This window comes from Eleutherodactylus coqui, chromosome 2 (assembly GCF_035609145.1).
Source record: "Eleutherodactylus coqui strain aEleCoq1 chromosome 2, aEleCoq1.hap1, whole genome shotgun sequence".
NCBI classification, from domain to species: domain Eukaryota; kingdom Metazoa; phylum Chordata; class Amphibia; order Anura; family Eleutherodactylidae; genus Eleutherodactylus; species Eleutherodactylus coqui.
Window position 1 is genome coordinate 259,366,862 of NC_089838.1, and position 17,466 is coordinate 259,384,327.

The 17,466-nt window shown below is 45.5% G+C and overlaps 1 non-coding gene across 1 annotated transcript; it reads left to right on the top strand.

The window, feature by feature from the left end:
• Window positions 1–13,011: 13,011 nt before the first annotated feature.
• Window positions 13,012–13,084, top strand: TRNAV-CAC (transfer RNA valine (anticodon CAC)). Its single transcript has one exon. It is a non-coding gene; the product is annotated as a tRNA-Val (tRNA).
• The last annotated feature ends 4,382 nt before the right edge of the window (window positions 13,085–17,466 follow it).

The window sequence follows — 17,466 nt, forward strand, 5'->3', positions numbered from 1 at the left end:
CCCTTTATCACATGTGTTTGTGATAACCATATATTGGATGTTGCACAATGTGAATGTTTTTAATTTGAAGTCAAGGGAAATGTTGTACGACTGACTTCTATGGAGGGTTACACTAACAGTTATTTGCAACTTTCACCAGCTGCCACATCACAGTCAGACATGCCAATGCATTGTTTGTCTCAATGCATTCCCATCAGACCACTGGGGGCTACAAAAAACAATTTCAGCTGTTTGAAGGAACACTAAACCTAGAAATGAGTTATAAAAGTAGTCAGGAGATAATCTTGCCCCATCTGTCAGGATTTTATTCATGTTCCTGAAACAAACTTGTAGAAATTCTGCAGAGGGATAAAATTAGTTTTCCCCTGAACCTTAGTGTAAAAAGTATACTGTAGTTACATTAGTAATAGGATTAACATAATTTATGGAGGCATATCTGCTAAAATAGCTCCACGGGTTTTTTAGTTAGTATTTATTGATGATCTATCCTCAGGATAGGTCATCAATAGTTGATCGGATGGGGTCCGCTATTCAGGACTCCAGCTGATCAGCTGATTGGGCGCCCACTGTCAGCACCGCAACACACAGGGGTATGGAGCAGAAACTGCTGCTCCGACCTCTGTGTAGTAGCTAGTGATTGTATCTGCAGGTTGGGGTCTCATTAAAACCAATGACAACTGCACCTGCAATTACCAGAGCCTGCCACTATACAGGAGTCAAAGCAATCTGCTACCCCTGTGTGTTGTGGCTATGACAGTGCCCAAACATCTGATCGGTCAAGGTCCCGAGTGGTGCACCACAGCCAGTCAGCTTTTAATGACCTGAGGATTACCTGGAAAACCCCTTTAATTTCTGATCGCCATAAGTTCATTACACAATCCATCCAACTCTGTTCTCCATGGGCAAGCATTGCGTAGGCAGTCACATTACCTCACCCTTGCTGTTCATACTACATGTCCCAGAAGCCCTTGGTTCTCTGTGTACTTCTGAACCTTGCATCTGGATGACCAGACAGAGTATTGGCGCTTGTAGCGTCATCCGTATGTAAAGTTTAGTAGACAGTTTAAAATAATGATGTAATAATAATAAGCAAATTATGGAATTCCATAAATACAGGGTGACTCAAAAGGACTGTGCAAACGTAAAGCTGATTTCTTCATACATGTATTGGCATACAACAACCAGAATGACATGAAAAGACAGAAGGACTCTTCAAGTATTTAATGCACCTTATAGAAGTTCGATATGGGCGCCGTTGGTGACTCTAGACAACGTAAAATGACGCACCTCTGCTGCAGTGGAATAGATAACAGAGATTATGCTGGAGTGCATCTGGCCAAAACTGACTTGTCATGTAACCAATGGCGCCCATGTACAGGTGGTCAGATGAGGGGCTGGTGGCAGTGGTGATGTGCCACTCTGCAGGTTTTAGGTTCTGTTGGGCAAACATGCCTTGAGTTGGTTTCTTGTGTTCGAACAAAACTTTTATTTTCCAATGACAACACAGGCACAGGCTTGGTTTCTGGCTACTGGAGGGATGAGACCAGGCAGCGGGCATAGCGGCCACACCAGTTGAGACAGCTAGTAATGGCCGGCACTCCCCCTTGACAAGCGTGAGTTGCACAGCGTACGTTTCTGATGATAGCACATCTTTAGAGCCCGTAGGGTGTTTCTAAACTCTCCTTAGCTGAGACACCTCAGTCGCACATCTTCTCCTTACTCTATCTTGCACCATTCTCTCTGCATGACCATGTTGCTCAGTCACTTGACCCTGCCCCTCCAATCAGCAAACTTAAACAACAAAACTCTTTAAAACTTTTGCCATTAAGTTGCACTACTTTCTCAATAATACCTCTTAGGCTGGGTTCACACAGGGCGGAATTTCCGCAGAATTTCCGTGCAGACTTTCGGCACGGAAATTCCGCTGGCAATCTTAAGCCCAAGCCAAACCATCAAAGTGGGTGAGATTTGCAAAAATCCCGTCCACACCCTGTGGAGAAGCCGTTGAGGCCAAGCTGCCCTGAAAGTGACATGCCGTGCGGCATTCAAAGCCGCGGCATGTCAATCGTACCACCGTTTCCGCGGCAGCCTCTCTCCCCTCTATGGGAAGAGATGTCCGTAGTGGAATACAGGCGGCGAAGCTGCTTCAAAACCCGTGCCGAACGGCAAGGGTTTTGAAGCTACATTTCTGCCGCAGAAATCTCACTGTATTTCCATGCTGACCCGCTGCGGTCATACCGAAATATTTCCACCCTGTGAGATCGCAGCCTTACCGGGGTCTGCTGCAAAATGACAAGTCTAGCAGGCATACCCCTCTACGCCCACATCAAACATCTGTAAGGCGCATTCAAACTTGAAGAGTTCTTCTATCTTTTCATATGATTCTGGCTGCGGACCATTCATGTATGAAGAAATAGAAATCAGCTTTACGTTTGCACTATTCTTTTTGAATAGTATACTCGCTAAAGGCAATTGCTCGAGCTAGTATTGCCTTTAGCGAGTACCTGCCCGCTCGAGACTGAAGGTTCGGAGCTGCGGGGGAGAGCGGGGAGGAACGGAGGGGAGATCTCTCTCTCACTCTCTCCCCCCCCCCCCCACTCCCTCCTGCTGACAGCCACTACTCACCGCTCCCCCGCGCCGGCACCCGAACCTTCCGTCTCGAGCGGGCAGGTACTCACTAAAGGCAATGCTTGCTCGAGCAATTGCCTTTAGCGACTATACTCGCTCATCTCTAATATTCATCAATCATCTAAGACAATATGTAAATAAGGCCTTCTTGACTAGCTCCAAAGAAGCATTGCTAAACATTAGATTATTCTACACAGTTCCTATTGATTGTCCAGACTCAGAAGTAGCTATACCAGGTATATAATTGCCACGTCACTAACCAGTTAATAAAACATGGCAGGTTAATTATTCTGCACACAACAGTATCAAAATGACTATGTTGTGGCACACAGCTGCCTGGGAACATCACTCCCTAAGCAATTGAACACAAACCCCTTGATACATGTGACACGTTCAGTACTATTAATGCTTTGTCCCCACAGAGAAACCAGGATATGGAAAAACAACTCTTCCTGGAAAACGCTATGGGCAATGGTATGCAGACGTAGGGTTTATATTCTCAGTGGCGGAACACCCATGTGACACAGCTCTCAATGAGACATGGTTGGTTATACAAAAAGGTATACATCTAAGTGTTTCTTTGTTGATTTTACATCAGCAAGTTTGTTTAAGTATCAACATAACATCCTTCATGTAAAGAAACAACACCTTGCAGGGAACTGGAGAGAAGTAGGGGGTGTTTTCTCACCTCCTGATCTCTGTTGCTCCCTGGGATTCACACATTTCTACCTATCATCTAGGAGACCTGCAAAGAGGAGGAGGTAACAATAAAATGATTTTCACAGGAACATCACATTGCAACAAGGATGGTGTCAAGCAATACATGACCAACCGCTCAGGAGCTGTCAACGCAGAGATCAGAAATCTCTCATTGTTAAAGAAAGGAAGAAAAAAAATAAGCCGTAACATACTGGAAATGCCATAGAGAGCAAGAGATGGTGCCCTGTGCGAAAGAACTCGATATACAGTGTGTATGTATATATATAGTGTTTTCTTCATATACCTACATAATTTCACAAACAGTACTGCGCAAAAGTATTAGGTGAGTTTGGAAACAATGCTGCAAAGTGAGAATGATTTCAAGATTAGAAGTGTTAATAGTTTATTTTTGTCAATTAACAAAATGCAAAGTGAATGAACAAAACAGTCATCTGAATCAAATCAATGTTTGGTGTGACCTCCCTTGCCTTCAAAACAGCATCAATTCTTCTAGGTAGACATGCACAAAGTCAGGGATTTTGTAGTCAGGTGTATGATCAGCAAATTACCAAACAGGTGATAATGATCATCATTTTCTTCAGCCATTAGCTGAAACAGAAACAACTGTGTAGAGGGCTTAAAATTGAGTGAGGATCAGCTAAACTCTGCTACAAAGGTGAGGTTGTGGAAGACAGTTTCATGTCACAGGTCATACACTATGGCAAGACTGAGCACAGCAACAGGACACAAGGTAGTTATACTGCATCAGCAAGGTATCTCCCAGGCAAAGATTTCAAAGCAGATTGGGAATTCAAGATGTGCTGTTCAGGCTATTTTGAAGAAGCACAAAGAAATGGGCAATGTTGAGGACTGTAGATGAAGACGTTTGCCAAGGAAACGTAGTACAGCATATGAAAGACACATCAGGCTTACTTTCCTTTGAGATTGGAAGATGTCCAGCAGCAGCCATCAGCTCACAACTGGCAAAAAACAGTGGGAACCAGGTAATCCCATCTATTTTTTGGAGAAGTCAAGCTAGAAATCGTCTCCATGGAAGAATTGTGGCCAAAAAGCCATCCCTTCAAGATAGAAACTGTTACGGTATACTACCCTTGATACGCCAGCCCTAGTGCCCTAGATCTCACCCATAACCCCTGTCCCTGCTTGCTTGCCTCCACTCCTGGCTAACCCCTGGTGGGCAACTGGGCGGCGGTCCCTACTCTCACTAGGGGCTGAAAAGGGACACTGGTGTACCTGGATGGTACCTGGAAGCGTAGAATACTGACAGAAAAGGCAGATGTAAATAACCAACACGAACAATGCTAAGCAAAACTGAGGCAGATGGAAAAACCTGGCAGACAATAGCAAAGTATAGCAGACAAGATGACAGAGGCAGGAGACCACAGAGACAGACTAGCTAGCACACTGAGGGAAACCAATAACTGGCAGTGATTGCAAGTCTCTGCCCGACCTTTAGACAAAAGCCTCCGCCCATAATAAAAGGGAGCCCGTGCACGGAAGCTGCACTCACAGGACCACGCCGCCCATGCCGCCCATGCCGGCCAGGCACCCGCGCCCCCAGCAGCCGGACAACAAGCTGGGGGGACGTGCCCCAGGAGGACGAGCAACCGCCGCATGGTAACAGAAACAAGGCCAAGTGACTCAACTACACAAGAAAACATAGGAACTGGGGTGCAGAAAAATGGCAGCAGGTGATCTAGACTGATGTGTCATAATCTGTAATATTTGGTGGTTACGGAAGGCAGTTTGTTCACTGAAGGGCAGGAGAGCCATACAATAATGAGTGTCTGCAGGTAGCAGTGAAGCACGGTGGAGGTTCCTTGCAAGTTTGGAACTGCATTTCAGCAAATGGAGTTGGGGATTTGGTCAGGATTAATGGTGTCCTCAATGCTGAGAAATATAGGCAGATACTTATCTATCATGTAATACCATCAGGGAGGTGTCTGATTGGCTCCAAATTTCTTCTGCAGCAGGACAACAACCCCAAAAATTCAGCCAATGTCAGTAAGAACTATCTTCAGTGTGAAGAAAAACAAGGGGACTTGGAAGTGATGTTACGGCCCCACAGAGCCCTGATCTCAATATCATCAAGTCTGTCTGGGATTACATGAAGAGACAGAAGGATTCAAGCCAGCCTACATCCACAGTAGATCTGTGCTTAGTTCTCCAAGTTGTTTGGAACAACTTCCCTGCTGAGTTCTTTCAAAAACCGTGTGCAAGTGTACCTAGAAAAACTGATGCTGTTTTCAAGGCAAAGGGTGGTCACACCAAACATTGATTTGATTTCCATTTCTCTTTTGTTCATTCACCTTGCATTTTGTTAATTGATGAAAATAAACTTTTAACATTTCTATTTTTGAACGAATTTGCAGCATTTATTCCACACCTGCCCCAAACCTTTGCCCAATACTGTATATACACACAAAGTATTTTTATTACATATAGATAAAATGACACGATTTTAGCCGAAAAGGGGAGTGTCTGTAAGATGATAGGGGCGACTTGTACCTACATTCCAGACAAAACGTGACCCGCAGGTAAAGACGCAATTGCCATTAAGAAGCTGACCGCACTAACTAAAAAGAGCTAACCTTAGTCTGTTTCCTCAGTTAGGTATATACCTAACAGCAGAATAGAAAAAATAAGTCTTAAAACATTGTGTATTTAGAACACTGTGATAGGTTTTCGCTAAGATTTTGCTTTATTTTATCTGCAGTGCACTCTGCTCATGCCACGCAACATGCTGGTGTTACAACGCCCCTGGTCCTGTTACCTTGCTGCCTCTGGAAAAGGGAAGTGGGAATAATCACCTGGTAGCTCTTCCCTTCCAGACTGATAGATATGATCATGCACTTACTAATGAGACAGGGGTTCAGTCATGTTGATCAGGCATTAGATAGCCCTAATTTTGCACTCTTTATGGATGAATCGAGGTAGCATCAAGAAGGCGGGTTCTACACAAGTTATGCAGTGTTTACCTGAAATAGTAAAAGCCGCACCTCCCCTAACCTAATGCCTCGAGATCCCAGGTGGTAGCCTAGACCCCCACATGTCCATGAACCCACACCTAAGTATCAGAGGGGCATTTACAGCCTAAGCGACAGTTGAGAAAGACTGCCACTCTACTGAGTTTTCAGAACATTCTACACTAGAGTTTATCCTGATAAAGAGGTTATTAATTATATTTGTCACTTTTATAGTCATCCTAATTTCTGTTTGTCGTTGCATACAGTGTACTCCAACCCTGATGACTGCCTGGTCCACCTGTTTCACTATGATGTCCAACAAAAAGCCCACTGTCAGTGCAAATGTCGTCATCATGGATCCAGAATATGATGATGTCGAACCATCCTATACCCCCATGGCAGTGATAGCCCCAGTCTACAACACAATGCAAGTCTAGGATCAGTGGTGGGGGATTGGGGTGGGACAAAGTAGGGACACGTAGTGTGGTGAGTTTAGTGAAACAGGTAGTTTCAAGGGGGGTCTGTGATGGAAACCCCATATATCTATATTCTGGACTGTGGACCTTTGTAGTGGACAGTGAATCTGTTTTTATTCTGTATAACAAATGACAGTACTTTACCATGTTTACCTTCTGTTCTGATACAAACATAAATATATGTTCTTACATCTATGCAATATCTCTACTTCCTGTAATGAAACTTCTATTCCCTAAACTTTGCTGACAAGATAATATATAGTATAAACACGTTACATTTTCCATCTGTTTTGTGACTTTAGAAGAAGTAGAAGTCAGACATAGATAACCGCAGTCTGAAACAGCTACCGCAATAATAACCCAAGCAGTTTTACTGGAAACTTATGCAAATAACACGGGGGGTTTGTGCAATTAATAGTTCAAGATGTAATATCCAATCACACCGGAGGAACCACACGTGGGTCCAAGACAACCCACTCATCTCGTTCACCACCTGATGGCCAATCACAGATGACCGGAGGATGGAAGAATTGCAAGATGTTTATCCAATAATTAAACAATACGTTGTATCTATGTAATCTTTGACCTGCCCAGATAGGCAGATATGTTAAACTCTTTAAAAGAGGCTGCGCGCCCAACATTAAAGCAGAATTGAGGAAGCTTATACATGCTGAACCTGAGTCAGTGTGAAATCTTCTTATGCGCATAGTCAATTCAGAATTAATCTGGAAGGGTGTAAACATTCCAAATTGAGTAAGTCGTTGGACGCGAAAGGAAATCCACGACAGTTAGAGTATGCTGGGAGTTGTAGTTTATGACAAGCTGGAGATTCACAAGTTGGAGACCATTGTTCTATTGCAACCTCTTTAGGCCGCCTGCACACGGGCGGAAATCCCGCGGCGGGATTTCTGCCGCTCAAAGCCTGCATAGGAGTGCATTACAATACGCACTCCTATGCAGAAGGCCGCGGTTTGGCCGTGCGAAATGTCGCGCGGCAAACAAACTGCGGCATGTCCTATTTTTGTGCGGGGCTCGCAGAGCCTCGCACAGATACGTCACTCACCCGGCCGCCGGCTCCGGTCTGCGCATGCGCCAGCTGCCCGGCAGCCGGCACATGAAAGAGCCGGGGCCGCCAGGCGCTGGTGAGTACGCGCTGCTCTCTGCAGGCGCTCGGGTCGGGTCCCGCGGCGAGAATTCTCGCCGCCGGATCCGACCCGCTCGTCTGCAGGCGGCCTTAAGTCTTTATAGTCAGTGAATACTCTGAGTTTACAAGTAAGTAGAGCATTATCGTTATGTACCCAGCAGCAGCCAGTTAATCATTGGGGCAGTGCATGCCCATATATTTTTAGAAGTGTGATGAACTCTTGCCACCTGTGTAATGGAGTGACAAGAAGTTAAACCACATATTGTCACACAGTGGGATATGAGAGAGTTTTTCACATACTGTCATATGTCTCTCCTAGTCTTTCTCGCGTTCCATGCAGATGACTGTGTTCCACTGATACATTGCCTTCTTAACAAAGCAGACATTTCTTGCCTCATGTGCATGTTAATGTAACACATTTAAAATAGGGTCAGAGAAAAAAATGTGTACATTGTATCCATGTATCAAAAGTAGAAACAAACAAGAAATCCTGGATTTAAACACACACGACATATGCTAGAGGAGTAGCTGAAGGCTCATGGACCCCGATGCAAAAGTTCAGCTTGGTCCACCCTAACTTGCACAATTTATTTACCATCTTCTGTTAGTAACTTTCAGTTGCATCGCTGGGTTTCTAAAGTGACCCAATGATGAAACACTAGCAGACAGGGACATTGCTTGAGTCTACAAATAACATCCTCAAGATTATATTGCATGTTTTACCCTTAAAAAAACAAATACATCAGAGACAACCCTAACCAAGACCGCCTGCACACGAACGGATTTGCATAGCGGAATCCGCTGTCGGCTGATCCGCAGCAAATGCCGCCTCTAGCATGCTATGGGAAATTGATTCTTCGTGCACACTCGTGTAACCGAGCGGAGGCAAAATTGCAACATGATCTATTTTCATGCGGTATCCGCACGGACGTCTTGCATTGAAGTCAATGAAAGCCCTCTGACCCGCAGCCTGTCCGCAATTGACATTGTGGACAGGTTGTGGATTCTGCGTCATTGCCTAGCGACGGCGCGGAAAAGATTAAAAAAAAAAATCCGTACTGTGCATGTCTGACGGTGGCTCACCGCAGCCATCCACAGAACAGAAAAAAGAAGAAAAAGACAGGAACACGTGGACGTCGGCTGGTGTCAGGGTCGGATTCTGCTGCAGGCTCCTGCATGCGGAATGCGACCTGTTCGTGTGCAGGCAGCCCAAGACAAGTGTTATAACACTGGGCTCAGATACAGCAGCTCAGCTCTATATAGTGCAGTCACTAAATAGCTACCAGGTCTACACAGCAATATTGATTTGATCATTTCAGATCATTTGATCATCATTTCAGATTGGTTTTCCTTTTCTTCTCCATCCGGGTACAGGCTGCCATGATGACTTCTTTCAGCCATGACTCATCTCTCAACACAAAAAACACCATTTACACAGAACTAGTGTGCCTCCAGACAGTAATAATACCCCCTTTGTGCCCCCACAGTTGACCCCTTTGTGCACCCACACATACACTAATAGCACTTCCACACTTAGTGTCTCCCTCTGTGGGCCCACTCTCCTATGTGCACCCACACTTAGTGAGTGGCCCCTCTGGGACCTTACATTCAACTAGTGGCCCCTCTGTGCCTCCACATTTAACTACCAGTAGCGGCTCCTCTGTACCACTCTGAGGCCAGTGACTGGCCTCAGTAGTCATGCACTTAGACAAGCACATACCCATTCGACCTGGAAGTGAGCAGAGACCAGGGGGACCGGAACGGTGGGAGCACACATCGGGTGAGTATACTTTGGTTTATCATTTTCTAAGCGGATGCTGTGTTTCTTTTTTTTTTAACCCTTTCCAATCCACTGTCTGACATCTAAAGACATTATGATTTAAGGTTGTACAGCTCCGATGTTTGAAAACGTCCGGCGGGGTTCTCTTACTGTATATTGCCAGTCTATCTGCTGTCAGAGCCTATCCAATGTATCACCTCATGCAGTACTGGCTTTAGCCAGCATATAGCACCATTGTATAATAGCAGAAAAAGAGTAAGCCCCCTAGGAAAACCAGAATACAAATTGGATTGGAAAGGGTTAATGTACCCACCGGATAACCCTTTTAAGGGGTTAATCAAGAACAAATCTACTGGACTACAACTCAAAATGTTATACAAACAAGCACATAGAACAAAAGGCATTGTACAACATTGAACAGCAAGCTCTAAAAAGTGGTAAGGATTATGTATAGAGAGAATGCTAACCCAGGGTAAATCGGGAGTTAAATGTAACCACACTGCCCTTCTATCCTGCCAAAATACATTATGCAAATCTACATGTAAAAGAAAAGCAAATGTAGTATATGAATGATGAGCAACAATAGTTTTTATGAGCTATATTAGACACACTTGTTAGTAATGCCTGTAGCGCAGCACCACCTGCTGGTGTTATTTTCCTTTTTAGGCTTCTTTGTATGATTTGTGAAATATTTTGCATTAGGCACCATGTGATTGTTCTCAGTAACAGAAACCAAGTCATCTTGTAGATAGGATACCTTTAAATAGCTAACAAAAATGCATGATGTCAATGCAAGCTTTCAAACCTACATCGAGATCTTCCTCAGGCATAATGGAACAAATCTAAAGATGTATTTAATAAATACACATGATCACATGGGAGGGCGGGAACACGGTGAACTTAATTTGCACTAGATAAATACTACAGAAAGAGGGTAAGAGGGCACAGCCATGTTGGGTTTAATAGCATTTCGATAAATAGCAGGGAGGGATGACCATAACAGTAAATAATAAGTCTAGTGGCAAGGAATGTGAAGTCTCTCCTTCAGACCTACAAACAAGGAAGATGAAACAATACCTCTGCAGCGCCCCCTATTGGATGACAGCATTCCTTCAAATCAATGTATGAGTTTTTACCAAGTTTGTAAAACAATGATTGGGAATAGCATCCCTGATGGGTGTTCTCCTTGGGGCAAAACAATGCCATTCCCCGATCCACTCACCCCCTTCCCAGGTGTCCCCACACATCCCCTGGGTGCTTTCCTTAAGGAAACACCTCTTGACCTACTTCAGACCTTTCATATTGTCCACTGATGCAATAACCCTGCTCTGAGGTTCATTCCATTCTTGAGGGCATCAAAAATGGCCATAAACTTATACTCCCAAATTCTTCTGTGATGCTGCGCATGTAGTTGCCCTTCAGTATGATAACTCTCATCTGCTCCATATTGTGTCCGTGACCACAAAAATGTTTTGCCACAGGTAATTCAGTCTTTCTGTTAGAGATGGGGTTACCACTAGGGGCGCTGGGGTCCAGTTGGTGCGGGCTGCTCGTCCTGGTGTGCCTGGGGCCCGGGCTGGCAGCTCTGTCTGGGGCTCCCCCACTCTGGTGGTTGGTTGCGACAGCCGGCGGCGCATCCCACATCCTGCGTGGGCACGCCACATATATATACACATACCCCGGGCCCGGACCACTTCTCCTCCATGTGACAGCAGCAGCACAGGTAGACACAGCAGCTTCCGCTCAGCAGAAAGCAGCGGCAGCACATGATCATATCCTCACTGTGCCCTGTCGGCCTATGTGATTGCCTACCTCCTCCTCACCCCTGCTCTTCCCTGCTTCCTCTCCGACTGGCCGTCCTGCCTGCCGCGTGATTGGAGCATTGCTGCAGACAGAACGGCCAGCAATTAATGCACTGAATGTGCATATGTGTATGGCGGAGGGTGGCCTTGGGGCCCCCTGACCACAGGGGCCGGGTCGCCACCGCGACCGCAGCGACCCCTGACGCTATGCCTATGGTACATTATATAGCACCATTGAAAAATACAACTCGTTCCGGAAAAAACAAGTCCTCAGACATCTACGTCGATGGGTAAATAAAAGAGTTATGATTTTTTTAAAAGGAGGGGAGGAAAAAACAAAAATTAAAAAGAATACAATAAGCTTGGTCCCTAAGGGGTTAATGCACTAGTGTAGCGCTCACCATAATTATGGCACTCATTTATAACTACCCTACGGGCGGCTTGGCATTGTTTCTGACACTTTTCTAAATAAAAAAATTGGGTTAGAAGTGATGAAAAATATACAAATGTGTGCAGCTTTGAAGCCCTGCCTACCTCTTCCAATACAGGAACACGAGAAAATAATACAAGAGACTCCAGAAATATCGGGGCTAATGTATGATGCCCTGTATGCCCCATATCTGGCGTACAAAGGGTGCAAATTTGGTGCTAAAACTGTGACTTTTTGGGATTGTAAGTTGAGAATCGTCACTCTTTTAAAACATTGGCAAGGCTTAGCCTCAGGGGGCATGGCTGCACACGGCACATCACATTTATTATAATGTATGCTAACAACTGGCGTACATTATAGTATACGCCTGTGCCAACTGGTAGCGAGCATGGGTTTCCATCTGGCGCATAGAGTTACGCCTCTTAATACATTTGTCACTCTTAGGTCTCCTTCAGACTGATGTATGCACAATTGCGCACACTTCAGTGCAACGCATTTATGCCGCGCAGAAAATCTGCCCAAAAATACAGCATGTCCTATTTTTTTCTGTTGGCGCTAAAAGCACGTGCAAAAAAGGAAAATGAGAATGAACCCATTAAAATCAACGGGGTTCTATCCTCTGCCTAGATATCGGTGCCTTTTTTTAGTGCCTACTAATGCCCACATGCCGCCCACCGTCCCCATCACGGAGTAGCCACGATTTCCTCCCCATTCTGTGCAAGAGTTCTGCTTCCCCCTAGTGGTGGATGAAAGTCAGTGATGCATTGCCGTTGTAACTCTGTGCTGTTGATGGAGGAATCTTTCCAGGTCTGTTTACTTACAGTCAGAGAGCCGAGACCCCCCTAGAGTCAGTGGGACCCCCTAAGTACTGTCTGTCTCCGGATAATCCATGCAACCTTCTGGCAGCCGCCCATAGAACGCTGTAATCTAATCAACTGTCATCTCCTTCAGCAGCTGCACACAGAAGTGAGCGGAGGAGCTGCGCAGCGATCAACCAGTAGGGGGAGCTGCTACAGAGCGCAGGGCAGCAGTATGTACTAGCAGTAGGGCAGAACCTCCAACCACGTTTCCGTAGTGTAGTGGTTATCACGTTCGCCTCACACGCGAAAGGTCCCCGGTTCGATCCCGGGCGGAAACACTTGTTTTAAGAGCAGCTATTTTATAAGCACTACTATAATATTCTCCTGTTATTCTCTTTTGCCTACTTGATTACAAATATTATGCATCAATCTGAGTGTTCTGCTCCCATTGTTATACTGTAGATGGCTCTCTGTGCTTTATTTGCCAGCGATTCTTCTACTATCAGCATTCAGTTGATCCACAGCAAAATCTGCTTCACATTTGTGCAAAATTTCCGAGAATAGAACCCATCGATCTCAATGGGTTCATTTACATTTTCTTTTTTTGTGTGTGCATTTTTCGCAAAAAAATTTAAACATGCTCTATTTTGTGCGAATTTGTACACCAAGGTTTCCATAGACGTGTATGGGAGGTACTAACGGAGGGTTAAATTCCGCTGTGACGATATGCAGCAAACACTTGACAGAACGTGGAATTAAAGCCCACACCTTCTCATACAGCGTCCTCGCTGCGCAATTTCCGCTGCAGCATTCATAGCGCAAACCATGTCAAAAATCTCCTTCACGTGGTGCGCCAATTTTACGCAAGGATTCCGTAGAGTTTTTTAAAAAACTGCAGCTTCTAAATTTGCAACATGCCTATTTATGCTGCAGATTTCCACCCCTGAAATACAAGGGTTAATATCTGCAGCATTTCGGAAAATGAGGGAACATGCACAGGCGTGATTTTTCGGTTCGAAAAACGCACAAAAACAGCATGCATCCATTTGAATGAGTTTGTGCGCAAAAAGGCGAGAATTGCCTGATTCTCAGACGAAAATAGTACTAGTGACTGCGCGGTGTGTGATCCAAGTCGTGTCCTAGAATCTCAGGGCACAACTTTTTTTTCCGTTTTACTGTCCGGTGGCATCGGTGAATGCAAATCCATGGCAGAAATCCATTGCTGAGGCCGGCTTCACACGAGCGTGTTTGCGTATGCATTTGCACGTACAAATTCTGTGCGCAATACGGAGAGAATGGAACTCACTGATTTCAATGGATTGATTCCCACCTGCGTATTACCCGGCGCATTTCGATCACGAAGACCTTTTTATGGGGGGATTTGCTGGCAGAAAAACAGAGCAGGTTTGATTTTCCTGTGTGCACCCAAAATGCACGTGCAAAACCCTCTCATGAGAATGAACCCACTGACATCTATGGGTTCTCTTCTCTGCGCATTGCCTGCGTATATATTCTACGCGTGCAAATACAGTTGTCTCAAGAAGCCCTTAGGATAATTTCACACACATGTATTTGCGGAGGCATTTCTTCAAAAGTCGCAAGTATCACGCAACCAAGCGATGCCTTTGCTCTCAATGGCTTTATTCACACAAACGTCTTTTTTTTTTTTCTGCGCAAAATATTAGTGCGAGAAAAGATAGGACCTTTCTTGGCTGTATATTTTATATGGGGGGTGACAAGATAGGTCTTGACTAGAGATGAGCGAGTGTACTCGGTTCGGGTGTTTTCGAACTCAAGCACCGCTTTTTCCGAGTAACTCATTACTTGAACAAAAATATTCGGGGGCGCCGGGGGGCGACGTGGTGGAGCGGGGGGTAGCAGTGGGATACAGCGGGGAGCTCTCCCCCCCCCCCCCACTCCCCTCCGCAACCCCCCGATCACCCCCGGCGCCCCCCAAATCTTTTCATCCGAGTAGTGAGTTACTCGGAAAAAGCGGTGCTCGAGTGCAAAAACACCCGAACCGAGTACGCTCGCTCATCTCTAGTCTTGACCGATTTTTGACCGTATTACGCAGATAGCTGCGATAGACGTCTATGGCAGCTGGAAAAAAAGGAGGGGAAGGGAGTTACCCGGAGTACAACGCTGGGAAAAGAAGACAGCTCACGCTAAATAGGCATTTAATTACCATTCCGAGCATTTCTTTCGGTTGTTTGCGATTGGTTCAGAGTGTTTTTTTACCTGCGGCTGCAGCGCACGGTGTGGGCAGCTTTAAATGCGCCAATTATGATCGAGAGTCAAACTTGGTAAAAATTAATTCATGCATAAATACGTTCCGTACAGGCGAACATGTTTATGCCTACGTTCATGTGAATATGCCTTTATACAACCACTACCCCATGCATCTCATGGACCAGGGGCGTAACTATAGAGGATGCAGGGGATGCGGTTGCACCCGGGCCCAGGAGCCTTAGGGGGCCCATAAGGCCTCTCTTCTCCATATAGGAAGCCCAGTACTATGAATAAAGCATTATAGTTGGAGGCCCTGTTACAGGTTTTGCATTGGGGCCCAAAAGCCTCAAGTTATGCCTCTGTGTACCCATACGGTTTAGGTATGGGTACGGGTACAGATACAGATAGAGGCAGGGCCCCAGCTCATGTTTTGCATCAGGGCCCCTGAGCCTTTAGTTACGCCCCTGCCATGGACTATACATGCACATAGTCAGAGGACTAGTTTTCTAAGTAGTTCACAGGATGCATAAAGGCAGAGCATGTGGTTTTAATGTTATGGCTAATTTGGTGTATGTCCTTGGTGAACACTCCAAAACCATTATCACTAGTATGGAGTTGGTCCCATGTGTGCTCTTACATCACTTTTCTAAGGCCTCCTTCACACGGCCCTATGTGTTTTTATGTTCGCCTGTAAGCACCGTATAATCGCATGAATGAAGATTTGACGTGATCAAGCCCCGATCGTTATTCGCGTATTTTTAACCATTCACATGGGGCGCTGCTGCGTATATACAAAAGATACGCAGAAGCGATGAAAACGAGTGATCGTTGTAAAATCCTCGGAATGACAAATAATGCTTAATTAGGGCCAGCTGTCTTTCTTTCCTAGCGTTCTACGCAGGTAACTCCCTCCCCTCACTGTTTTCCTGCTCCCATAGAAGTCTATGGGAGCTTCCTGTGTATCACGTCGAAAAATAGGGCAAGACCTATCTTTTCAAGCGGTGTACAGACCGAAAGCGGTCGCATATATGCTATTTTATTTCTGGCGCAACTATCTTATGCAGTGAAAAAACGTTCATGGTCATGTTTTTTCTGAGATTTTTTATTTCTTTTTAACGCGGCTAAATAGCTGCGTAAATACGGTTGTCTGAGTAAGTCCTGGGACGACTTTCACATAGGCGTCAGGGTAGGCATGTCAAAATATCGTGTCTAAAAGAACCCATGGTTTCCTTTAGACTAGATTTCTCTCCGTCAAAAGATAGGACTTGTCCTATCTTTTGACGGCACAACGTCTGCAGCTCCATAGACTCTAATGGGAGTCAATGGGAGCTGGCCGGCAAAGGGAGAGGGAGGGAGCTTAGCAGCGCCTAGCACTGCTAAGCAATGACAGGTGCCCCCCGCTGCTAAACTCCATCTCCGCCGACAGAAAAATGGAGGTGGAGGAAGTTTAGCAGTGGGGAACACTAGAACGATAAAGGGCATCCCCGCGGGGATAAAGGGCATCCCCATGGGGATGCCCTTCATCTCCGCAGGGATTCCCTTCATTGTTCTGGCAGCCAAGGGATTTCGGTACTGCGGCATCAGTGCACTGACTTGGTCGCGGCTATTCTTCGGTCACGTGACCAAGTCAGTGCACCGATAGCTGCAATTTTTAGCGCAGCTATCGGAGCGCTAAAATGACGTTCGTGTGAAAGAGCCCTGAGAAGGCTTCTGAGGGTGGATGCCTGATATTAGGCAATTAGCACTGGCTTGCAATCAGTCTTCATCCCAAAGTCACTGGGTGCTGCAGCAGCATCTATTCTACTTCTATTGCAACTCATGTTGGATTTTTCTAGCACGTGTATTGCCATGTATATAAGGGCCAAAGGGTAAATTCCGTGCGGGGAAATCCACAACTAATGCGCCCAATGTGCATCATACCACTAACCTCAGATCCTGCTCACACAGCAAAATTTGACATGGAAAATCTATGTAATCCACAGCAGTGGATTACAAAAAACTGCTCACGTAAATGCAGCACATTTGCACCATGAACAGCATGTTTTAGGGCTAAGGTCCACGGATGGATTTATGCCGCGTTCCCCGCAACGTAAATCTATGTCGGAATACCGCAGCTATTAGCTAATAGCTCAGTCCTCAGATGTTGGATTCTGACGCAGATTTACGCCACGGGAAAAAAATAGTTCTATTTTACCTCGTTTTTCCACGGCAGGAGGTCTCCATCAATAGAGTATTAATGGAGACTGCAGAAAAACGCGGTAAAAAGCGTGTTTTTCCGTGATCGCCAGCAGGGACTTTTTTGTTTATCCCCGCGGAATTCCCGCGGCGTAAAACCACAGGCGTAACCCGCTCCGTCCGTGGGCATGAACCCTTAGCGTGAATTTTTCCGCATATGAGGGTGGTTTCAGACGACCATATGCGCAACTACACTCGCTGCTACATAGCATAATTGCAAATTAACGTTTTGGGTTTTTTTTCTCAGGACGTTCAA